This window comes from Notamacropus eugenii, chromosome 4, assembly GCF_028372415.1.
Source record: "Notamacropus eugenii isolate mMacEug1 chromosome 4, mMacEug1.pri_v2, whole genome shotgun sequence".
NCBI lineage: Eukaryota > Metazoa > Chordata > Mammalia > Diprotodontia > Macropodidae > Notamacropus > Notamacropus eugenii.
This window is the reverse complement of record NC_092875.1, coordinates 167,914,262-167,940,119: the sequence shown is the minus strand read 5'-3', so window position 1 is coordinate 167,940,119 and position 25,858 is coordinate 167,914,262. Positions and strand designations below refer to the sequence as shown.

The 25,858-nt window shown below is 38.5% G+C and overlaps 1 protein-coding gene across 1 annotated transcript in view; it reads left to right on the top strand.

Moving 5' to 3' along the window:
- The first annotated feature begins 6,153 nt into the window (after window positions 1-6,153).
- Window positions 6,154-25,858, top strand: part of CNBD1 (cyclic nucleotide binding domain containing 1) — a 695,007-nt gene continuing 675,302 nt past the window's right edge. The window contains exon 1 of the mRNA XM_072603626.1: window positions 6,154-6,567. The gene's annotated coding sequence lies outside the window, so the exon portion shown is untranslated. The remainder of the gene's footprint in view (window positions 6,568-25,858) is intronic.

Genomic DNA, 25,858 nt, shown 5'->3' with positions numbered 1-25,858 from the left:
TGTGCCAGGCACTATGCTAGAAACTTTACAAATATCTCATCTGATCCTCACTACAAACCTGGCAGGTAGGTGCTATTTTTATCCATATACTACAGGCAAAGAAACTGAAGCAAATAGATTAAGTGATTTACTCATTATTACATAGCTAGTAGGTATCTGAGGTCACATTTGAACTCAGGTCTTGCTGACTCCAGTCCCAGAACTCTATGCATTGCACCACTGAACTGCCTTGAGATGAAATGTCTCATTTGAGGAGAAGCAAATAAGGCAGTAGAACTGACGTGTAGCATGTGTGGAGGAAAGCAACATGTAAGACTGAAAGATAGGAAGGAGACTGGTTGTGAAGAGCACTGAATGCCAAATAAAAGACTTTATACAGTTAATCACATTCATATATAATCTGGGCATGGAATTAAAATGTTAACCATGTCCCCTTTTCTCTCTCTGGATGGGCTTACTTCCAATCCATTCTCATGCTGAGAGCTCTGAGTCATCCCCTTTTCATCCACTTAGTCCAGGGCCCTACCACAGCTACAAACATGGTGCTGCTACTCAGTCTTTCTCAAGGTCCTGGGGTAACCTCAGTTTTGGTATCTTTTAAGTAGTATTTTTAGTACTCACACTGTGGCAACTGAGCTTCCATTGCTGTATTTCTCATTTAAACAATTACATTAACAGTGTCACCATTTACTCTTAAAAGTGAAATATTTACTAAATGATAAAGTAAAATCCATACAAATCCTAACATTTCCTCAATATGAGACAAAACAGGAATAATCAAATATGATAGTCCACACAGAAACCTGAGGCATTAATAGGAGATCCCTAATGCATACCATGTATGTGGGGGAGAGCTGGCAAACACTTGACAGAAACCTAGAAAGAGGCTCATGGGTAGAGAAGCCTTATAAGAGGACTTTCTTCATAAATCTGAGTTGTTGAACAAATTATGGTATACGAATGTAAAGGAGTATCATTGTCCCATTAAAAAAAAACAGCAAAGGGGATAGTTGTAAAGAAACCTAGGAAGACCTGGGTAAAATGATGTAAAGTAAAGTGAGAAGAACCAGAAGTACAATTTATACATTAACCATAATGTGGTGATGGCTATCCCCCACATGTAGCATGGGTGTGTCCCTGTGTGGCTCAAAGGGAAGTAAAATAGACCTCTCTAGCCTCTTTTTTCCACACCAATCTCCCAGGAAGACTTTGTTTCCTGTTGGGAGGAGAAACAAGTAGTTGGTGTCAAGACATAGACCTTCTGCTTTCCTCCAAAAAAGGGGTATCAGGCTAGAATTATATCTATCTGTTCCATTAAATATTATTAATTTAAGGGATGTAGTTTTCAGGTGTAAGTTAACTTCTCATCACTGTTTCATCAATGGGGAAAACAAGACTCCAAGCTTTATACACAAGGTTTGATTCCCTTCCTGCCACAAACTAGCTCTACCATGAGCACTTAGTAGGTAACAAGAAACCCATTTATCTAAGTTGAATATAAAAAAGAGAATCCAGAGAAACTGTATATAGGAGAATATGTACCAGACGTTACAGAATGAAGGAGTTTTTCTCTTGGGGGTGAAATGACTCAACTCAACCAAAAAAGAGAGAGTCCTAGATCTTACCTAAGGCAAATTCCCCAAAGTCTAGTGTAACAAGCTGAGCATAGGGGTATGGTGGAGACTGCTAGCTCCTCTTGTAATGGTCTCTTTTAGAATCTTATTTTCCCTTCAATAACCTGAAGTAGAGTTTCTCTCTCTCAAAGCTGGAAGCCAGAAGTGCCCAAAGCTTAACAAGACTCAGTAGAATGGAAGAGGCTCTGAAGCTCAAAGAACAGCGAACTTCTGTTCTCTCCTGTTCTCACCAGCTCTGTCCCATCCCTTAAGCAGGCACAGGGCAACTCAGATTAGAACAACATTCTTAATACTAACAACATTAAGAGTCTTTATAACTGTGATTAACACAATGATCAACCATGATTCCAGGAGGCTGATGATAAAGAATGCTTCCCATTTCTTGACAGGGAGATGATGGAGTAAATTTGCTGAATGAAAGGTGTACTTTTGAACCTGGTCAAAGTGGGAATTTGTTTTTGCTTGAATAAATATTGTGTATATTTATTAAAAGGATCCCCACCCCAGTGGTGGAGGGAAGAGGTGAGAGTGAGAGAAAATAAATGCTTATTAATTGATAAAACAAAGAAACAAAAAGAAATACTGAGGACTTGTATTGTTGGAGGTATAAGTTGTCTGGGCCATATGTAATATATTCCCTCCCTGTGTGCCTTTCTACTATTGTACTCTTCCTGTGTGTCAACCCTTCACACTGAGGCTGTATATGTGGAATAAGGTGCCCCAGGTTTACGGGGAGAATGTTTTGTCATTATTGTTCATGCTATGCTGTTCAATAAATGCCTTTGATTTGAGCTGTGTCCATTGGCTGACTATTAATGGTGATGCGCTAATGGTGAGTGACAGTGAGCTATAGTTTTAGGAGTGAGAACTCACTGAGTATCTTGAACCTGGTTAGTCATTCCTTTTGGAGCAAGAGTTAGGGAAGTAACCCTCAGATGACATTTTGAACCATAAGATCACAGAATCAGAACAGTCCTCCAACGCTGTCTAGTTTAACCCCTAAATAGCACATGTTGTTCTGAGTACAACACCTATTGTGAACATAGGCTTGTATTCAACTGTACCTAAAAGAAGCTTTTTTGTGGATAGCATTGCTATTATATTGATACATATTGGATGCCTGGATCCCACATCAACATCTACATCAATAAAATGAAGCAGGAAATTGAAGAAATTATTTCAAATAATTCAGTCCTAAATTCCCCTCTGAGAAAAAAATGCTCTTTGAGAATTTAAATTATGTAAGTTGGCTACCCCTACTGATCAAATTCATCTCTTTCTTGTTTATCATATCATTTAGCTTGCCTTTGTAAACCTAGCCAGTGTAAATATGTGATTTCTGTTATTTTCCTCAAGCTTTCTTTATATTTGATATCTCAAAAGCAATATGAGTAAAATATGAAAGTATTAGCTCCTCATGAGCTTTGGTGGTGGGTAGTTTTGAAAGGTAGAAACAATCCCTGGAGTCCAATGTTCAAAGGCTACCTTATAAGACACATTTTCTTATTTTGATATAAATCTATTTGTAATGTATAAAATCTATTCTAAGCCTTTTTTTCATTACCTGTTTTGCCTTTGGAAATATTTATTTGTCTTCCTGTTTTCTGGTGTTTCAAGTTCAGTTACCTGACAGTTTCTGCAGTAACTGACATTTGGTGCATTACAACTGGTGCCCTATAGATACCTTAGGCATATATTTATAGGAACTTGGGGAGACACTGTCGAACATTTTATTTGTTTCAAAAGAGAAACGTTTTTTTTGTTGGGAAAAGAACCTAGTAACTGCTCAAATCATTTCCAAATGATCAAAATCAGCTCAGTGCCCTGGTTTTTCCTTTATATTCACATGTAATCATAACTTCTGAGTCAGCATATTCATTGAATTCTTAGCTTCCATTTAACAGCCTCTGTCCTATTTAATTCACCCTTGATGAATTTGGTTGCCTTTAAGCTAGATTATACAACTGAATCCTCAGTCTGCAGAAAATCAGTTTTTGTTCTGTGCCGCTTTAGATATTTCATGCATCCAATCCTTGTTGCAATCTTTCTGTGTGCATAGAACTGTGCTGGGAAAGACATAATTTATCCCTTATAGTTTGAGTTTAGGTGATGCCAATGCCCTTGGACTGAGCAAGAAGGAAATGTTTGAACCTTTTGACTTGCCACCTTTCATCAGCATTAATCTGCTGACCTGACTACATGTGATCTTAGAAATGGGGATCAGCTAGGGCTAGGCCAAGTGTTTTGGTCCTGGTTACATTCAGCTATGGTTTTATAAATACAACTTAAGGTAACCACTACTTTCTAAGAAATATAGTCCCTTAAACACATTACTCAAATAATTGAAGAAACAAAACATTTTAAAAAACAAATTTCCCTCCACTATTAGGGCTATATACCCCAAGGAGATCAAAGAAAGGAAAACCACCTATATTTATAAAAAAATAGCTCTTTTTGTAGTGGCAAGGAACTGGAAACTAAGGGGTATCCATCAAGTGGGGAATGGCTGAAGAAATTATGGTATATGATTGTGTGGTAAGAAATGATAAAAATAGTTTCAGAGAAATATGAGGAAACTTGTATAAACTGATATAGAGTGAAATGAGTGAATTGAGTGAAATGAGTAGAACTCAAAGGCAGATTGTGCAAAGACAACTCTGAAAGACATTCATGAGCTCAAAGGCAGACTTGTGCAAAGACAACTCTGAAAGACTTTCATGACTAAAAGGACCAGTCAAAAATCCCAGAAGACTCACGGTGATATATGCTACTCACCTCCTGAGAGAGAGGTGATGGACTCAGGGTGCAGACTGAGTCAATTTTGGGGGGACAGAGTCAATGTGGGAATTTGTTTTATTTAACTCTACGTAACTGTTTTAAGAGTTGTATTTTTCTTTCTTTTTCAAGGTGGAGGTGGATGGTGAGAAGGCAGGAGGAAGAAAATACACATTATTTTAAATTGAAAAATATAAAATAAAAATGTAAAAACAGCAATAATTTTCTTTAAGTGGCCTGGGAAGCCATGGCAAGGAGTTAATGACTTTGAGCTCATTCCAAAAGTAAGGAAAACAGTCATTTAGTAGTTGCGTCGTAATGACTAAAGAACACAAAATAGTCTAAGTTCTTGTGAACTCTATAAATAGAACCACTATGAATACTAAGAACTCTGTGGTGGCAAAAGAAAAAAATAGAAGTATCTTTTACTTTTAGAGGAAAAAGAATAAAATGTTTTCTTTTTCATGTTTTTTTAAAATTTGTGTGTGTGTTTTCAGAGATAATATTCCAACCTCTCTTCCCTGCATGGCCTTATTCCTCAAATCTTAAGTCAGTTATAATAAAGTTCATGTAAAAACACTATAGAACTATGTATTAAATCACATTGTTCAACTGTAGTTATAATGGAACAGCCATTATAATAGCTCCAATTATCAACATGCTTTTTTTTTTTTGATAAAAACTCCTTCTAAGAGTGATTTATACCATATGCTCCCAAGTAAATGTGAAATCTTTGCCTAATCTGCCATACAAATCCTAACCATCTTATATGTTTATCAGATGTAATGAAAAAAAGGAGTGAGAGAAGAATGTTTCATATATTGGATGAAGTATTTGGGCAATGGATACGTTTCTGAATTCTTCAGATTTTATCTGTCATTTACATACAAAAAAAAGGGATAATAATAACTAATATTATAAAATGCCAAAGAACACTTGTTAGAAGAGAAATTCTATGTGAAACAAAATACAAATCTAGTTTTATCAGTCTATTTTTTTTCCTTTTCTTTCACAATCAAGGAAAATCAGCCAGGCCTGGAGGTGTATTCTGTAACATTAATAAATGGGGTGTAGCTATTTATGATGCAGTAGGGCACAGGGAGAAGAATATTATAATGAACTTAACCTTCAGGAGAAAAAGATATATGAAAAGTTACAGTAATTCCTGTTCACTCCTCCCCCACCTCTTCCACAACATGAACAAAGATTTTCAGTTAAAAAAATACCAAAAACATGTGAAAGGAACATAAATTAATGGTTAGCATTTATCTAGCACTTTAAAGTTTGCAAAATGCTTTACAAATTTCTCATTTTATCATCACAACAACCCTGAGAGATATATGCTATTATTATCATCGTTTTACAAAAGATGAAACTGAGACAGGCAAAAGTTAAGTGACGTCCGGAATCACACAGCTGCTAAGCATCCAGCTTCTCCAGGCTCAAATTGTTATAAATAATTGTATATTCTTTAATTACAAATCAGAATATTGTTTCTATTCGTAACATACAAAGCACACATTTGTGTGCATACTTGGAAGTCATTTAATTTCCATAGATCTCATTGTTTAGGATTGGACTTGATGAGATCTGAGATTTTTTTCTAGCTTTAAAATTCTATGGTATCCCATGGTACTCTTGTGGAATGTTGGTTTCCATTGTTTCAAGGGCCATGGAGGTGTCTTCCAAATTGTCATAAAGGACCAACGAACTGAAAAATCAAACTATTGTCTAGTGAATTGAAACAATGTTGCCATGTTCTTAAGAGAGTGAAATCTTTTTAGTATCTTTTGGGTGGTTTTGAGACTAGACCTGTGATTTTTTTTTTTTTTTTGTCCATGTAAGGAATTTCTGATGAGAAACTCTTTCTACTAATGCAGATCAGAACCTATTCAGCCACTTGGAGCTTGAGAGAGTTGCCTCAGGGCATGGAAAGGTTAATAGATTTATCCAAAGTCACCATGTCAAGTAAGTCAAAGGGAGGATTTGGATCCCGGTTTTCTAACTTCTGAGGCCAGCTGTCTTCACCATGTCACACTGCTTCTCAATGTCTCTACCTCCTTAAAGAGTGTTTTAAACACAAATAAGTGAGACGACTGCCTCAACCTACCACTTCATTTCATCTTTGCAGACAGCTTGAGGAGAGAGAACTTTCAAGGTAATCCATGCTGCCATAGCTATATTCAATTTAATAAGGTCACACAGTTTAACGTCGGTATAGACAGTTTCTGCTTTACGTAAGTGGACCATTTGGCACACCTGTACATAGATTTTTGCATAATGTGAATTTACCCCTACTTATCAGCTTCACTTAGCCTATATAACAAGGCATACCCAAAATAATACCTTCTCACAAGTGAGAAAATGTACTAAGATACACACATATTAAATATTGTACCATGATAAGAAACAAAATTATGAAATGAAAGGTAAAGTTAATAAGGTATGCATGATAGCGTATGGTAGAGTTAACATGTGTGTGCAGTATGCTGCCCCCTTCTCCTCCCACTGCACCCAGCCTTTATCACTAGTGGTTGATTGCGCAACTTTTTTTATGAAGCTGTGGAGAGATGTTTGGACAGCAGTTCTGTTCTATTCCTTGTATATTTGATAATAGCAAGCAATATCATCCTCAACTAGTCTTTGGACTTTTAAAAACTTTATAGTATTTGGATCTATATTTTCAATGCAAGAAAAAAATTCGCTCAACGTTTTTGCCAGGTTTGGTTTGACCTCAGGTTCCCGTTTCCCTTTCTTCTTCTTTAATCTTTGTGATTGGAAGCTCAATCACATCCTCATTCAACAGTTCTCCATGAAACTCAGCTCCTTCACATCATTCTCATCCACTTGTAGCTTCATTTCTTTTTTTTTTTTTTTAATTAAACTTTTAACATTTATTTTCACACAATTTTGGGTTACAAATTTTCTCCCCTTTTTTCCCCCTCCCCCCCAAGACCCAAGTTTTCTAATTGCCCCTGTGACCTATCTGCTCTCTCCTCTATCCTCCCTCCCTGCCCTTGTCTCCGTCTTCTCTTTTGTCCTGTAGGGCCGGATAGCTTTCTTGACCCCTTAACCTGTGTTTCTTGTTACCCAGTGGTAAGAACATTACATTTGGTCCTAACACTTTGAGTTCCAACTTCTTTAGCTCCCTCCCTCTCTACCCCTTCCCCTTGGAAGACAGGCAGTTCAATATAGGCCATATCTGTTTAGTTTTGCAAATGATTTCCATACTAGTTGTGTTGTATAAGACCAACTATATTTCCCTCCATCCTGTCCTGTCCCCCATTACTTCTATTTTCTTATGGTCCTTTCCCTCCCCATGAGTGTTGACCTCGTATTGCATTCTCCTCCCCATGCCCTCCCCTCTATCCTCCCCCCCTTCCTGCTTGAGCCCCTGTCCCCCACTCTCCTGTATTATGAGATAGGTTTTCCTATCAGAATGAGTGTGCATTATATTCTTTCCTTTAGTGGAATGTGATGAGAGTAGATCTCATGTTTTTCTCTTGCCTCCCCTCTTTATCCAACCACTAATAAGTCTTTTGCTTGCCTCTTTTATGAGAGATAATTTGCCCCATATAACTTCTCCCTTTCTCCTCCCAATATTTCCCTCTCACTGCTTGATTTCATTTTTTTTTTTTAGTATATGATCCCATCCTCTTCAATTCACTCTGTGCACTCTGTCTCTATGTATGTGTGCGTGTGTGCATGTGTGTGTGTGTGTACTCCCACCCAGTGCTCAGATACTGAAATGTTTCAAGAGTTATAAATATTGTCTTTCCATGTAGGAATGTAAACAGTTCAACTTTAGTAAGTCCCTTATGATTTCTCTTTGCTGTTCGCCTTTTTATGGTTCTCTTCATTCTTGTGTTAGAAAGTCAAATTTTCTTTCCAGCTCTGGTCTTTTCATCAGGAAAATTTGAAAGTCTTCTATTTCATTGAAAGACCATTTTTTCTCCTGAAGTATTATACTCAGTTTTGCTGGGTAGGTGATTCTTGGCTTCAGTCCTAGTTTCTTTGACTTCTGGATTATCCTATTCCATTCCCTTCTATCCCTCAATGTAGAAGGTGCCAGATCTTGTACTATCCTGATTGTATTTCCACAATACTTGAATTAAGATGGCGGAGTAGAAAGACGCACATACACATAGCTCCGAACCCACAACCCATAGAATGGCTACAGGGAAGTAACTCACGGCGAATTCCGCACCCAGAGGCCACGGAACATAGGAGCGAGGGAGATTTCTGTTCCAGAGAGACCTGCAAACCTCTCGCGGGGGGGTCCTTCGCGCTGCGGACTGGGCACCGGGACTGGGAGCTGAGTGCAGCCCTGCCGCGGCCGCGCCACCGAGAGGAAAAGATCCGAGCAGGCTTCACAGACAGGATCTCCAGCGGCCACGCGGGTCCCTCCACCCACAGAGGGATCTGCAAACCTCTCGCAAAAGGTCCGTCGCGCTGCAGACACAAAGCCCAGCCCAGATCTGCTGCGGCCACGGCTGCGGCACCGAGAGAAACAGATCCGAGCAGGCTTCAGGGACGGGATCTCCAGTGGCCGCACAAGTCCCTCCACCCACAGGTGACAGGGGTGGGTGAGAGAGTCTCTTTGGCGGGTCGAGAGGGGAGCGGGGTGCCCCCATAATTCAGGCCCCCCCCGGGAGGTAGAAGCTGAGAGGCGGCTGCAGACAGGGGCTCCCCAAGCGGGCGGGAGCCTGAATCCATTGCGGAAGGTCTGTGCATAAACCCCCTGAGGGAACTGAGCCTGAGAGGTGGCCCTGCCCCGACCTCAGCACCAGAACATAATCTCATACTGAATAGCAGCCCTGCCCCCGCCAAAAGCCCTGAGGCTGGAAGCAGCATTTGAATCTCAGACCACAAACACGGGCTGGGAAGATCAGGAGGTGAGGTGGGTGTGAGGAGAATATTCAGAGGTCAAGTCACTGGCTGGGAAAATGCCCAGAAAAGGGAAAAGAAGTAAGACAATAGAAGGCTACTTTCTTGGAGAACAGGCATTTCCTCCCTTCCTTTCTGATGAGGAAGAACAATGCTTACCATCAGGCAAAGACACAGAAATCAAGGCTTCTGTGCCCCAGCCCACCCAATGGGCTCAGGCCATGGAAGAGCTCAAAAAGAATTTTGAAAATCAAGTTAGAGAGGTGGAGGAAAAACTGGGAAGAGAAATGAGAGAGATGAAAGAAAAACATGAAAAGCAGATCAGCTCCCTGCTAAAGGAGACCCAAAAAAATGTTGAAGAAATTAACACCTTGAAAACTAGCCTAACTCAATTGGCGAAAGAGGTTCAAAAAGCCAATGAGGAGAAGAATGCTTTCAAAAGCAGAATTAGCCAAATGGAAAAGGAGATTCAAAAGCTCACTGAAGAAAATAGTTCTTTCAAAATTAGAATGGCACAGATGGAGGCTAATGACTTTTCTCAAAACCAAGAAATCACAGAACAAAGACAGAAGAATGGAAAAATGGAAGATAATGTGAAATATCTCATTGGAAAAACAACTGACCTGGAAAATAGATCCAGGAGAGACAATCTAAAAATTGTGGGACTACCTGAAAGCCACAATACTTGAATTGTTTCTTTCTAGCTGCTTGCAATATTTTCTCCTTCACCTGGGAATTCTGGAATTTGGCCACAATGCTCCTAGGAGTTTCTCTTTTTGGATCTCTTTCATGTGGTGTTCTGTGGATTCCTTGAATATTTATTTTGCCTTCTGGTTCTAGAATCTCAGGGCAGTTTTCCTTGATAATTTCGTGGAGGATGATGTCTAGGCTCTTCTTTTGATCATGGTTTTCAGGTAGTCCCAGAATTTTTACATTGTCTCTCCTGATTCTATTTTCCAGGTCAGTTGTTTTTCCAATAAGATATTTCGCGTTATCTTCCATTTTTCGAATCTGCGCGGTATGTTCTGAGATATCTGTCTTTCTCGAAAAGTCCAAAGCTTCCATCTGTACCATTCCAGATTTGAGAGATCTATTTTCTTCAGTGAGCTTTTGAATCTCCTTTTCCATTTGGTTAATTCTGCTTTTGAAAGCTTTCTTCTCCTCATTGGCCCCTTGCACCTCCCTTGCCAGCTGAGTTAGGCTAGTTCTCAAGGTGCCAATTTCTTCAAGATTTTTTTGGTTCTCCTTTAGCAGGGAGCTGATCTGTTTTTCATGCTTCTCCCTTATCCCTCTCATTTCCCTTCCCAGTCTTTCCTCCATCTCTCTAACTTGATTTTCAAAATTCCTCTTGAGCTCTTCCATGGCCCGAGCCCATTGGGTAGGCTGGGACACAGGATCCTCGATTTCTGTGTCTTTGCCTGATGGCAAGCATTGTTCCTCCCCATCAGAAAGGAAGGGAGGAAGTTTTTTTTCTCTGATAAAGTACCCTTCAATAGTTTTATTTCTTTTCCCTTTTCTTGGCATTGTGTCCACCTAGTGGCCTGACCTCTGAATGTTCTCCTCACACCCACCTCGCCTCCTGGTCCTCCCAGCCAGTGTTTGGGGACTGAGATTCAAATGCTGCTTCCCGCCTTAGGATTTTTGGCAGGGGCAGGGCTGCTATTCAGTGTGAGAATTAAGTTCAGGTGCTGAGGTCAGGGGCAGGGCCACCTCTCTGGCTCAATTCCCTCAGGAGGTTTATGCACAGACCTTCCACAATGGATCCAGGCTCCCGTCCATTTGGGGAGCCCCCGTCAGCAGCCGCCTCTCAGCCCCCACCTCCCGGGGGGGCTCGAGCTATGGGGGCACCTCACTCCCCTCTCAACCCGCCAAAGAGACTCTCTCACCTACCCCCGTCAGTCACCTGTTGGTGGGGGGCCCGTGCAGCTGCTGAAGATTCCGCCTCCGGATCCCTCTCAGAACTTTGTCTCTCGGAGCCGCCGTCGCCGCCGCAGGTCTGGGCTGGGCACCGTGTCTGCAGCGCGACGGAACTTTTGCTAGAGGTTTGCAGGTCCCTCTGTGGGTGTGGGGACCCACGTGGCCTCTGGAGACTCCGTTCCGCAGCCCTCTCGGATCTCTTTCCCACGGTGTCGCTGCCGCGGCGGGGCTGATCTCTTCTTCCCACCCCGGCGCCCAGTCCCCAGTGCGAAGGTCCCCCCGCGAGAGGTTTGCAGGTCTCTCCAGAACAGAAATCTCCCTCGCTCCAATATTCCGTGGTCTCTGGGTGCAGAATTCGCCCTGGGTTAGTCCCCTCTGCCGTTCTGTGGTTTGTGGGTTCGGAGCTATGTGTATGTGCGTCTTTCTACTTCGCCATCTTGGCTCCGCCCCCTGTAGCTTCATTTCTTGTGTTAATTTTACAATCCTGTTATTCCTTCAAGCCATTTCCTCTTTGTCAAATCCACAAAGACTGGGAACTAACTGTGGGCATACTCCAAACTCTCTTCATATATTACTCTATTACTTCTTCCCATGCCTTAGCAACAACCCTGATTGCATGGTAAATATTATAGGTCTTTCAGAAATCTCTCAATGTCAAGTCCTTGTCTGTGTTCAAAGCTGCGATGGCCTGGGCAAATGTAGTTTGTAAATAATGTTCTTTGAAATTAATAATCACTCTCCAATCCATAAGTTGTAATAATGAGGTAGCACTAGGGAGAAGGTAGACCACTTTTACATTGTTATTAAAATCATCCATATGGAAAGAGTGATCTGGGGCATTATCCAAAATAAGTAGAATATTGAAAGCAGTGCCATTATCATTAGAAAACTTCTAGGCTTGGGAATGAAACAGTATATAAACCATTTTTCAAAGGTGATGAGAGTTTTCCATGCCTTAGGGTTAGTGAAATAATGCATAGGTAGTGTTGCTTTGCTGATTTCTTTCAATGCTCTGGGATTTTCTGAGTAGTATACAAGAGCAAGCTTTAATTTGTAAGTCCCAGATACCTTCCAAGCAGAAAAGAAACTCTATTTTTTAAAAACTCTATGCCCTGGCATAGTTTTTTCCTCCACTGAGATATGGTTTTGAGATTGGAATGCAGATTTCTTTCAGAATTCTTTATGTAAAGTTGAATTCGTTTAACGAAAATTTATTCAAAGTGAAAATTGCCTGTACATTTTTCTGTGGGGAGGGGGTATAGAGGTAGGAGAAGAGAACAAGTGTTTGACAAGTGAAAATTAATTTTAAAAATCCAAAATGTTCCTGTCATTGGTTATCAGTAAGTCAGATTCCCCACCCTATCCTTTCCCACCTTTTCCATTTCCATGTTGAAACAGAAAAGAAAGAGATAAAACACCATTTGAGATCAAATGTTTGGAAGTGACTGACTCTGATATCCCTTGGTTATGAAGCTATCACTCTAAAACTTGTGCATTGATACATTCCTGTCAAAACTTTCATTTACTGATATTTACATAGGGCAAAAGTCTGCTTCTATAACAAGCCTTGTTTCAATGGTCAAATATCCCAGACAAATGGATTTTTACAATGTTATAGGCCAAGTAAACATTTCATTTAGAGCCATTAAAACAATTATTTGCAAAATACACTCACTTAATAATTTCAATGAATTGGGAGGCACCCTTTAATAGAACACCATTCAACTGGGGGATGTCTCATGCCTTTAGTTTTGATGGAAACAATGAGCTGCTAAGTTTTGCCTTCTTATCCTCTATGGAATTTAAAAGGTATGGGTATGGTAATGTTGGGTTTTTGAATCAGTGTTCCTTAACATATATACCATTTATAATAGTGTTTTAAGGTTTATAAAATGTTTTACGTACATTAATTGAGAAGCTGAGAACCATGACATCTTTTCTCCTCTACAAAATTGCTAGCTCTTCAAGAACAATGTCCATGTCTTATATTTTGAATTTGGCACTAATCCTAGCATAGTGCTATAAACATAGTAGAAGCCCCATAGATATTTGTTCAATAAATTATGGATTTAATGATGTTCAAAACAAACAAACAAACAAACAAACAAACACAATTCTTTCTTCCTGAGTATTGCCCTGACTCAGAACACTTAGCCTTGGTAGGATCTCATTGGTGGAATTCCTTCACTAGTTTAAGGACATGAAGAGATCTCATTTTTCTTCTTTGGTACAGATGTTTCTGCCATGTCCTATTACTTTAACTCACCAAGTCTTTAAAACACCTTCTACTTATGGGAATTGAGAAATTCCTTCACTTACAATTTCCCTTGCTTTTCTGCAAATGCTGGGTTGGCATTACGATGTTATGGCATTATGACATTGTGAGTAGGGGCCAATAGAACTCAGTATTATGTTTCAAGAACAATGGGAGCTCTAACCTGTGGGCTACTGTGTATACTAGTTGGAAAGTCAATCAATCCTCTTACTTTACCTACCATTTATTTAAGGACTTCTGAGTACAATTTTTTCTCTTATTTGCAAACATTCCTGTGTCTATCTAGTATCATTCTCATGGGCAGGCCTATGTCATCTCTGATTCCCTCTACTTGATCCTCCAGTCGTTTCACTGTGAGTGAGGAGTTGAATACAGAGAAAGAACCAATTGTGAATATACTATAGTTTAGGTGGAAATGGATCAATGTGGAAGAGTGGATGAAATGGATCTAACAGAGCTCTCTGGTGGGCAGAAAACCTCCTAGCTGTCTCTACCCACATTAACTTCCATGGAGTATGGAGTTGTGGGCTCATTCCCTACCTTTTCAGTTGGATTGCTCCCCACTTTTGTGAACTTCCATGGAATTAATGAAGCTATGGAGAGTCTAATGGTAAATAAATAAATGATAATATTGAGAAAAACCCAAACTTTAAAATTACCCAAAGCAAGAAATCTTTTTGGACTTCTGGACTAATTCTCATGTTTACTATTCCATCTTTCTCCTTGAAATCTCTTGGTTCACTTGCTTGTGATTTCTTCTCTGTAAAAAGTCTCCTGTATTCTGTCAATACCATTCATTCACATACAATGTGTGCAAAATACTATACTTTTTTTCTGTCTCTTGTCATCCTCCCTGACTCAAGGTGGAAAAAGCACAGTGGAAAGTTGAGCATTTTGTTTCTAGGGCAGAAGGTAACTTTAAATATATTTAAGGAGGCTTATTTTTTTTATCAGTTACTTTTTATTTGCATTCCTGTTGAATATGATTATGATTCTAGTCCAATTCAATACACATTTATTAGGCACCTTCTCTGCATACGAAGCATTGTATTCTGGGGACACAGAAAGGAGGAAGGAGAACAAGCATTTATGAAGTGCCACGTACCATCATAAGCATTTTACAAATGCTATCTCATTATATCCTCACAACAACCCTGGGAGATAGGTGCTATTATTATTCCCATTTTACAGTTGAGGAAACTGAGGCAGATGGAGGTTTAGGGACTTTCCAGGGTTACACAATTAGAAATTGTTTGAGGCTAGATTTGAATTAAAGTCTTCTTGATTCCAGACTCAGGGCTCTATTCACTGTGCCTCCTAGATGACACAGATATAAATGAAATAGCCTCTGACTTCAAGGACTGTGGTTTACAAGGTTGATAAAGCAGGTGCACATTTATGTATGATAGATAATTTGGTTAAATGCTGACACTTCTGGACCTCAAGGAAATTTTTGGAGTCTCTTAAGAAGGAGTACTTACTTTGGAGGGATCAGTAGAGTAGTGATTAAAGAAACCAGAATTTAAGTTTTGAAGACTCTAGTGATGATGAAGTAGATGAAATATGTATTTGACTTTAAATAGGAGGAGAGAAACAGGATAACTTATACAGATTCCTAAGAAAGCCTTTAAGATCATGAATACCACTACACCCAGATCACATATATAGATCCTTGATTAATCTTGTTTAGTTTATTTCTGCCTTGGGGATAGTTGACAGGTGGTAGATACATTTATTTTTAATATGCGATGCTTGTTAAATGTACAAATAACATGTGACAATATGAAGAGGCAAAGGAGAAGTCTATAATCAAAGAAAGAAAACAAATTAAATGAAGGCTCCTCATTTTGTGGAACAGCTTCATAATTGCAAGAGAAGGTACATCGAAAGTTGTCATATTATTGCATTTGTAAATCTAATTTTTTAAAAACAACTTTACTTCCTTTAAAATTGCTAACATGCAAGAACAGTGCAAAATGTAAACTAGAAGTAATCAAAATCAAGTCTTAATTTGAGATTTTGAAGAAATGAAGTTGAATGCTAATTTGACATCAACTATCTTGTAACATTAAAAAAAAAGATGCTCAAGCAATCCAAATTATTCAAAGTTTCACTTGATTTGCTAATACTCTAGAGGAAAAACAAAGCCAGCAAAGGAGAATTCAGATAAGAAGTAGTAGGAAAAGTCCTCTGATTGAGAATGTCCAAGAGAAGATGTTTAAGTTATGCAAATATGTGGTGTTGTATAATAAAAGCTATCTTTGACACTTCTGCCTGTTTTCAAGTACAACAATAATGTTCACGTTGACTCCTACCTCTAGTACAAAGTCCAAATTCCCAAGCCTGGTCTGAAAGCCTGAGCCTTAAGTGCCACAAGTAGACAAAACAAACAGGCACTTTACTCACAAGAACTACCAACCAGTCTGGCAGAGACCTGCCTTCCAGCTACTATGGAGGCATTTGGAATTTTAGAGTGACTTGCAGAAACTAGGCCACACATTTTTATCTTCTAGTGACAAGCAATGCAGAAAGTCCAAATTGTTTTCTCTTCTAGAGGAGAAGGTGAAATCAGTAGAATCAGACCATTTTATAGTCCAGGTCAGGGGTGGGGAACCTGTGGTCTCAAGGCCACATGTGGCCCTCTAGGTCCTCAGTTGTGGCCTTTTGACTGAATCCAAGTTTCACAGAACACATCTCCTTAATAGAAGGATTTGTTCTGTAAAATTTGGACTCAGTCAAAAGACCTCACCCAAGAAGCTAGAAGGCCACATGTGGCCTCAAGGCCACAGGTTCCCCACCCCTCATCCAGGTTATCAGAGACAATGAAGTATCTCCAGAAAGATTAGAAGGAGCAAGGACAGAAGCCTTTATTAAGCATCTACACTATGTGCCAAGTCTTTTATTTGTAAAACATGAATGCCTTGACTTACTCTGCATAATTCAGATGATAAAAAATAGATTACTTCAAAGGGAAAGTAGAAACCACTGCTAAGAATTGGCAGATCTGGTTAGTTAAGAAGATAATGTTTGAGAATATGATTGGATTTCTGGGTCAAAACTTAAAGCAAAAGTATGACCAGCTCCTTACCAAGCAGAGCCCATCTATTAAGGTGCTATCTTAACTAAAAGGTAAGATTTAACACATCAACAATTTGCTTTAATAGGTTCTTTAAAAGGTAGAGAAAATAATAAGGGATTCTACTATCTGCTACATTGAACCTGGTTCAGAACAACAAGATTGGATGGGTTACTAAAATAGAAGTACTCAATGCCACCCTAAAATTCATGATAAAAAAGCAGATGAAATCCGGCCACAGTTAAAACTGATCTCAAAGCATTCAGATTAAGGATAGATGGGATCTCATAGATAAAATTCTGCAGTAGTGATCAGTTCCAGAGGGATAGCAAGCTTTTGAGAATTAAATTCTAACAACACAAACACAAGTAGTTCTAATGAGGTATCATAAGAATTAGGTATAATTCCACATTTTTTAAATGGGGGTTGTCTAAAGAGACCTTGTAAAATTAAAGCTATCTATAGTCATATGAAAAAATGCTCTAAATCACTATTGATTAGAGAAATGCAAATTAAAACAACTCTGAGGTACCACATCACACCTATCAGATTGGCCAACATGACAAAATAAGAAAATAATAAATTTTGGAGAAAATGTGGGAAATTGTAACACTAATGCATTGTTGGTAGGATTGCAAATTGATCCAGTCATTCCGGAGAGCAATGTGGAACTCTGCTCAAAAGACTATAAAACTGTACATACCCTTTGATTTAGCAATACCACTACTAGGTCTGTATCCCAAAGAGATCATAAAAAAAGGGAAAACGACCCCTATGTACAAAAATATTTATAGCAGCTCTTTCTGTGGTGGCAAAGAATTGAATGCCCATCAGTTGGGGAATGATCGAACAAGTTGTGGTATATGAATGTAATGGAATAATATTGTCCCATAAGAAATGATGAGCAAGCAGATTTCAGAACAACCTAAAAAGACTAATGTGAACTGACGCTGAGTAAAGTGAACAGAACCAGGAGAACATTGTAGAGTAACAGCAACATTTTGTGATGACCAGCTTTGATAGACTAAACTCTTCTCAGCAATACAATTGATCTATGACAATTCCTAAAGACTTATGATGGACAATGCTATCCACATCCAGAGAAAGAACTATGGAGGCTGAATGAAGATCAAAGCATGCTATTTTCTCTCTCCTTTTTTCTTTCTCATGGTTTTTCCCTTTTGTTCTGATTCTTCTTTCACAACATGATGTGTTTAATATGATTGTACATGTGCAGCCTATGTCAGAATGCTTGTTGTCTTGAGGAGCGGGGAGGAGAGAGAGAAAGAAAAATTTAGAACTCAAAACCTTAGAAAATTGCATGCTGAAAACTAAAAATAAATAAATTTAATAAAAAGAAGAGAAAGGAAAACAGGGATCACTAAAGTCTGTGATTTGAAAGACTGTCATGTAAAAGAGGAATTAGACTTGTTCTGTTTGGTCCAGAACGAAGAACTAGGAATGATGGGTAGGAGTTTTTTTTTAAATTGGAACTGCGATTTCAATGACATAAGGTGGTCTCAGTAAGAAACTGTTCCCCACTCCAGATTGACAACCATTCTATAAATATAGTATAGAGAGTGGCCTTGGAACATTGAGTAATCAAGTGACTTGTCTGAAGTTACATAGTCAGTATGTGTCAGAAAAAAAAATTGAACCTGAGAATTTCTCTCTCTAAGACCAGCACTGTCTTTACTTTTGCCTTGACTTCCTCTGTGCCCTAGAAGTTAGAAAGCTTTGTCAGAAGCCAAAAACAAAACAAGAAACAAACAGAAATCCTTCATAACAATTGGATCTGTCCAAAAGCAGAATGAGCTGCCACTGGAGGTAGAGGATTGTCTTTCACCGGTAATTTTCAAGCAAAGATTGGATGAATACGTTGTAGAGACAATTCTTGTTCAGATACAGGATGAAGCAGATGGTTCTCCTCACAAGAAATTCCTTGATTCTATGATTCTATAGGATTACATACTCAACTGGAGTCAATAATATTATGGCAAAAACCAAAATAAAATAAAAGCAAAAACCTACCTTCAAGTTAGGCCTTATTAAGAGAGGCACAGTGTCCATTGTGAAATCAGAGATAATCCTGCTGTACTTTGCCTTAGCTTGACTATATCTATAGGACTGATTGAGTTCTGGGTTTTTAGGAAGAGCTGTAACAAGGCAGAGTGAGAGGAGTGTGGTGCAGTGGGAATGATGCTTGATGTGAAGTCAGAGGACTGATGTTATCAGGCTGCTGGATGGCATAGTGGATAGGAGGGTGGACCTAAAGTCGGAAAGATCTGAGTTTCAATTCTACTTCACACATTTACCAGTGATGCAATTCTGGGAAGTCATTAAACTTCTTTCAGCTTCAGTTATCTCATCTGCAAAACAGAAATAATAATAGCATCGTGTAAACCTTCAAATGCTATGCTACTACTACTATTACTACTGCCACAATGACTACTACTGTTAACTATTACTGCTGCTGCTGCTACTACTACCACCACAACCACCACCACCAACTATGATTACTGTTATTTCTGTGACCTTGGACAGGTTCTGGGTTTCAATTTCCTTATCTGTAATATAGGAGAATTTGACTAGATGATCCCTAAAGTCCCTTCTAGCTCTAAGTCCTTGATCCTTTTCTTGAGGAGAGTGAATGCTACAGCACAGGACTTTGAGGTCATTTGAGAATCTATTGAAGGAACTGGGGAGGTTTTCCTAGGAAGGAGGTGGCAATGGTAGACAGTAAAAGCAGTCTTTTAGTGTTTGAAACACTGTCATGTGGAAAAGAGATTCTGCCTGTCTTACTGAATTCACACCAGAACTAGTAGCAATGAATAGATGTTCCAAAGAGGCATATTCCAGAAAGGCTTAACATAAAGGGGGGGAAAAGATTTCTAGCATTTAGTGCCATCCAAAAATAAAAAAAGGGACTATATCACGAACTGATGTGTCACTGGAGATCTTTAAATGGAGGTCTGATGGCTACTTGCTATGGATATTGTAGAGGAAAATTTCTCTGAAATTTATTTTTAACTCTGTGATTCTATGAAAATAAACTAATGTTCTCTTTTTGAAGTTGACTGTGAGGAATGGAAATGTTTATCAGGATTATACCAGCAGCATGCTATCTTATATAAAATAAAATTCTAGATTTTTATAAAACTTAATGATATTTGAAAATTTACAAAGTTACCAAAAGTAGAGTTAGGACTAATTCATATGATTCACTTGAAAGTTGTAGTGCTTTCAGATTTTTGTGCTTGGCATGTTTTGGTATCTCTGTGTTCTGGAAAGTTGTAACCAAACTTACTAGCATTGAACTTCCTTTTTTTCCCCCTTTGAGTAACTTCTTTTCTTCTCAGCGTTTTTAGGGTTTGGATTCTGGCTTTGGAGAGGCAGGTCTGGCAGATAATCATGTCAGTCCCTTCTGTGATTCATGCATTAAGCAGGAATTTCATCTCCCCTAACATCTTATTCAGCTTTTTTATTGGGTGTGGTGGTAATTGTGGCAATGGTCATATGTATCAAGCTAGAATGACTTTAGGTAAGGGTCCAAAGATGGACATTTTTGTCTGAAGACTAGCCTAATTAAGTACAGAGAGTTTCACCACCAGGTTGACCACAAGGTGATCAGTTTTTAATCTATAGAAAATCTCAGAGAATATCTACCAAATTATAGGGTTGTTGCCATCTGTATTGGTGTAGAAATCACCAGTTCTTCAAGTATTCACATAGGCTAAGATGTAACAAACCACTGGAATCAGTGCCTATCAGAGAGACCTTGTTTCTAATGACAAAGGCCTATTATTACCTAAGTTATCTCTCTCTCCCCATTGTTCTCCAGGAAACAAGAGTCAATTCCTTTCTGCTTTCCAGATTTATATTCACAGGAACTAGACTCATTCAGTACTAGCCCACACTTTTGGAACTTTTTCTCTTTCCTGATCTGATGGATTCCCAGTGTGCTGAATTCCAGGACATGGAGAAAATAACTGTTTTCCCTCCGGATAATTACAATTTTTTTGTTACTTTAGAGCCAAGATTTTTATGGTTTTTTTTGAAAGAGTATAGTTGTTTTATGTGTACTCAGAGTCTTTCAGCAATGGACATTTAAAAACATGTAAGTAAATAATGGTTTCTTCTTGAAGTTCATCTTGGAGAGCAGGCTTCACATTAAAATAAAAAGATCTAAGTCCTAGCTTTAATAACTTATTGTATGGTAATGTTTCAGGGTCCAGGATTTTAGCTTTGGTTTTCCTTTTGATAGTTTGCATAATAGTGTGAGATCTAATTTGATTGGGAAAGAAATTCATGCCTTCTGCTGAGTTGGAAGATGTTTGTCCTTTCACGTTTTGTGTGCAGGAGATTGTTTCATTTGTATATACTTTATTTGTTCTGGAATTCAGGTTCTTAAAGTATTCCATTACCATCCACCTTTCTCCCACCCCCAAATAAAGATAATAATTTCCAACAAACACTACCTGCACCAAAGAAGATAATGCAAATGGATGATGTCATGGATTCATGGGAGTGTTGATGCATTAAAATTTTTAATAGTGGATTTGTTATGCCCTTTAATATATTTCCTGAATGTGCACTTGATATTTCTAAAACTGTCTCCAATGTCTGTTTTTCCTTTAAAAATAAATTTTATTATGGCCTTTTGTTTTTATATCACCATCATTTCCCTTAATCTCCAACTCAATGAACCTTTCCTTGTAACAAAAATCTTTTAAGCAAAGCCAATGAATACACAGAAACTACATCTTCTGGTGCAAACCACTCCCCAAGTGCCTCTTCATGCTCACAGATGCAGAAACTCAAGACTGCTCAGGAAAACTGTCATGCTCCGTTGAGTAAAAACTTACTTTGATAAGGTTCTTAAGACCATATAGATGTTTTTATGACACTCTGATGGCATATTACACTTTTTCTTGTAAAAATGTTTTTAAAAATACTTTATGTAATCACATGAAAATGGTACTGTTTCTCTTGACCCACTCTAAGGAAAATCTGGGACATAGGCCTGAATGCTTTCCAGCCTAGGGAGAAAAATTCCCCAACTCACATAGAGAAAGGACTGAAAGGTGGGGGTGGTCACACAGAACTAGAGTTGGTGCTCTGAGAAGTAAGGGCTCTGTTGCAGGGCACCAGAGGTAGAAGGTGGGGTCCAGTGCAGAAACCAGAATGGGAGCAAAGGTCAAATTTAATATATGGCAGCTAGATGGCTCAGTAGATAGAGGACTGGGCCTGGAGTCAGGAAGATCCTGAGTTCATATTCAGTCTCAGACATTTACTAGATGTATGACCCTGGGAAAGTTGCTTCATCTTTGTTTGCCTCAGTTTTCTCATCTGTAAAATGGGGATAACAACAGCACCTATCTCCCAGGATTGTTGTGAGCAAGAAGTGAGTTCATCATTTTCAAGTACTTAGCACAAGGCCTGGCACATGGTCAGTGCTACCTAAATGTTAGTTACTATTATAATCTGAGTCAGGCAGAATGGCTTGATCTTGGGGTGACAAGCAAGGTCTGTGTTTCAGAGAATCTCTGTTAGTTTGCTGCCCTCACTTTTCTGATGCCACTTGTGCATCACCAAGGCAATATTCACATCACTGCTGGCAACTATGAATATAGTAAAATAGTTTTGAATCACAAAGTATAACAGACTCTCCATATGGAAGACAGAACCAAAACATTTATTCAGACACCAGAAAGCCAAATCCATCATAGTAACAAAGAAATCTATACACAATAACAATGCAGAGGACAACACTATTCCCAAGTCTTCCCTCTGTTAGGCTTCCCTGAGCAAAATGTCCTTCTCTCACTCACAGCTAGCTGCCTGCTTCTTCTGTTCTTCCTCTGTCTTTCCCAGCTCTGACTAGTCTGACCAACTTCCTCTCAGCTCTGCTCCAGCTCTACCTCTTCCTGTTCCACCCTTCCAACTCCATCTGTTCAGTAAACTACTCCTACCACAGGCTCCATGTGACTTAAACTCCTGTGATTTAGGCTTACATGTGACTTAAGCAGGTCACTTGAGTCTATTAATGAAGGGGAAAGATTTTCCCATTTAAATTACAGTTACAACTTGTGAGTTGGAAATTTTTCGTCAATGATCTGAGATTGGCTCCATTTCTCAGGTTTTTTTCTATTAGCTGTGGTTGGATGACTATTGAATAGTGATTTTAAGTTGAAGCAGAAAAAAATTGAATAACAGTATTTGTTTTCAAAACCTGACAATCAATCATTAGCTTTAAAATGTCTTTAAAATGAGTAAATTTTTTCAAATATATATTTTCAAAACCAACGTCTTCAGAAAAACCATAACCATCAAATACAGGAGTATCTTTTGGAAACTATGCCAAATTAGAAATCTATAGGATTAATCATGCAAATATCATGTCTTTTCTTTTGTGATTTTTTAATATGTGCAAGATATATGTGTGTTTTGCCCAAATATATAAAAACAGTTCGGCTCATGTGTACAGGATATTCAAACTGAAAACTGGGTTTCTTAATTTTTAAGGAATGCTGTTATTATCACATTTGCAGATATGAGAAGGGGAAGTCTCTGCATAGACACCAAGGTGGGACAGGCAGGATCCATGACTGTCACAATTGAGTGATCACTCCTATAGTCTCCTATCCACAAGAGAGATATTAGGCTAGAACTAGAATCTATCTACTTCACATCACATGTCTGTAAGTCTATGAGATACAATATTGGGGTCGAGCATCCACACCATTTTCCTTGCTTGCTTTCAAGAGGAGGATAACAGCTTAGTATTCCCACCTGAGTTCTCTCCCACCAAATGTTGACTACACAAAAGACCATCACAAGTAACAAATAATGAGCAAACTCACCTAGCCAAGTGAAACAGCAAACAGACATCATGGAAATTAATAATAGAATATAAAAAAGTAAAGGAGCTTTTTTCATGAAACAGTGAACAGACATCATGGAAATTATTCAGATTAGAATAAATAATAGAATATAAAAAAGTAAAGGAGCTTTTCATTTATCTGGGCATAAGATAAAACACTTTACCTAAACCAAAGAAAGAGAGAATGATTTCACTAAGGGAAACCAGCCCTTAGCATTCTCCAGAATTATAAGACAGGGATTCAAGGAACATGATGAAAAGCCAGTTTCTCCTCCAAGGAGATCTCTCCATGGCTAGAGTCTAACCTACTATTCAAAAGTCTGTTCCTTGTCATTTTGTGACATGCCTCTCTTCAATTGCTTTTCAAAAGATTTTGCCAACCATTTCCCTCATGTATCATTGCATCATGCTCAGCATTCTCTCAGCCAGTCAAGAATCACATCTCTGTCTGAAAATACAAAATGCAACACTAGGCTGAGCCCTTGGGAAAACTTTACACTTTGCCTGGGTGGAAGTGGATGTTGTAAATGCCTTTTCAATTTATTTTGGACTAAAATATAGTTGAGTCAAATTAAGTAATGCTTTGAATCTACATAAGTAAGGAATAAAATGAAGATTTGTCTACAAAGTAATGATGCAGAGAGTTGAAAAATTGTTGGTGATTAACAAACATGGATGGCCAACATATAATTTTGTTTTCTTCAACAGATGGATTCTCCCTCTCCTCCCTTGTGTCAGAGACTATTCTAATCCCTAATAATGGGCTACTGGTCCATCTCAGATATAATACATTCTAAATTATGAAGTACTGAAAAAAATATTTTGATCACTTATTGCATATTTTAGAGTTCAGATATTGATGAAAGAATATTGAATTAATTAGAAATTTAGACCACCAACTAATCTTGTGGCAGGTAGTTAGGGGCTCAGACAGATAGTGGATGCCCACCTTGAGATATAAACCTGAGGAGTGACAGCGTTCCTCATCTCCAGTTTTCCTAAGATCTCAGTTGACTGTAATGATCATACTTCACCAAATTTCATTTGGGTACATAAATCTTGTGCATAAACTCTTTCTCCTCTTTGCATGAATGCTTTCTTACTACAAAAATCACTTCTTTGGAGAAGCATTGCTATCATCTCTAGTAGAACTAAATTAGACTAATTCAAACTTGGACTAAAGCATCCAGATGTTTGAATTAGCTTACCATTTTGTTGTCGTTGCTTTTTGCCATGCCCACAGTGGATGAAGTAAAATAAAAACTTGGAAATCATTCCACAGGGTGATTAGTAATGTGTTGGAAGCACAATAGAAAAGTGAATGGCATGTTAGGCTTGGAGTCATGGAGACCTGACACTTTATTAGATGTGTCACTGTCTATTTTCCATGTGTTTTAGTTAGCTCCCCTGGATTTATCCATTAAAGCATAACTAGGTTAATAAATTGTCAATCTTTGTTGGTGAAGGGGATAATTGCCAAATTCTCACTTCACAATGGCTTGAGCAGCCAGAGATTATAAGTCAACCCTAAAACTCCATCCATATTTGGTTCCAAGATTCTTCTAACAGGCTCCCAGACTTTATAGCACTGCTACAAGTAGCTCAAAAAAAAACTTCAGTAAAATGACATTTTATAAAGTGTCACTTCTATATTGTTTTTTGCTACTTTTGCCTGAAATCAAAGCCTTAGCTAGTCATTTATATATCACATAGATTAATAGTGTCAAATTTAGGAGTGTGAAACACTGTGTTCAAACTCATTTTTTCAACCTGACAACCTGAGAATTCATAAGAATTGTATCTGTTATAATTTTTTAAAAAAAGATTTTTGAACTTATGTTGGCAGGAAACTTATTTCTTTAAAAAGGTTTTATTCTTGAAGATTTTGTGCTCAAAGAAAAATCACATAAAATAATCAGAAACTAAAATCATGTTAGGGTTGGGAGGGGCTAAAAATTATTTAATTGCTTACTGTATGTAAAGTGTTAAGCATTTTGATAGGGGTGGAGTGGGGAAAGGGTCAGAAAACAAAAAAACTTGCCCTTGATTTCTGTTCTCAGGGGTCTGCAAGATAGAAATGGTTTGGAGTTAAGAAATACACAGGCATCCCTCCCACTACTACCTTCTCTCTGAGACTACTTTCAATATACTCTGCATACATGTTATAGGCACAGTTGTTTGCATGTTGTCTTCTATATTAGATGTGAACTCTTTGAGGGCATGGGGCATGTTTTTGCCTTTCTTTGCATCTCAAGAACTTAGCCAGTGTCTGGCACATAGTAAATACTTAATAAATGCTTCTTGACTGACTAATGGAGGTACGTGTAAATTTTCAAAGGCTATTCCAGTGGAGTACAAATTCTGGTCAGTCCTAGCAAGCTGAAATGGCTTTAAATATAGAACCAGTGACA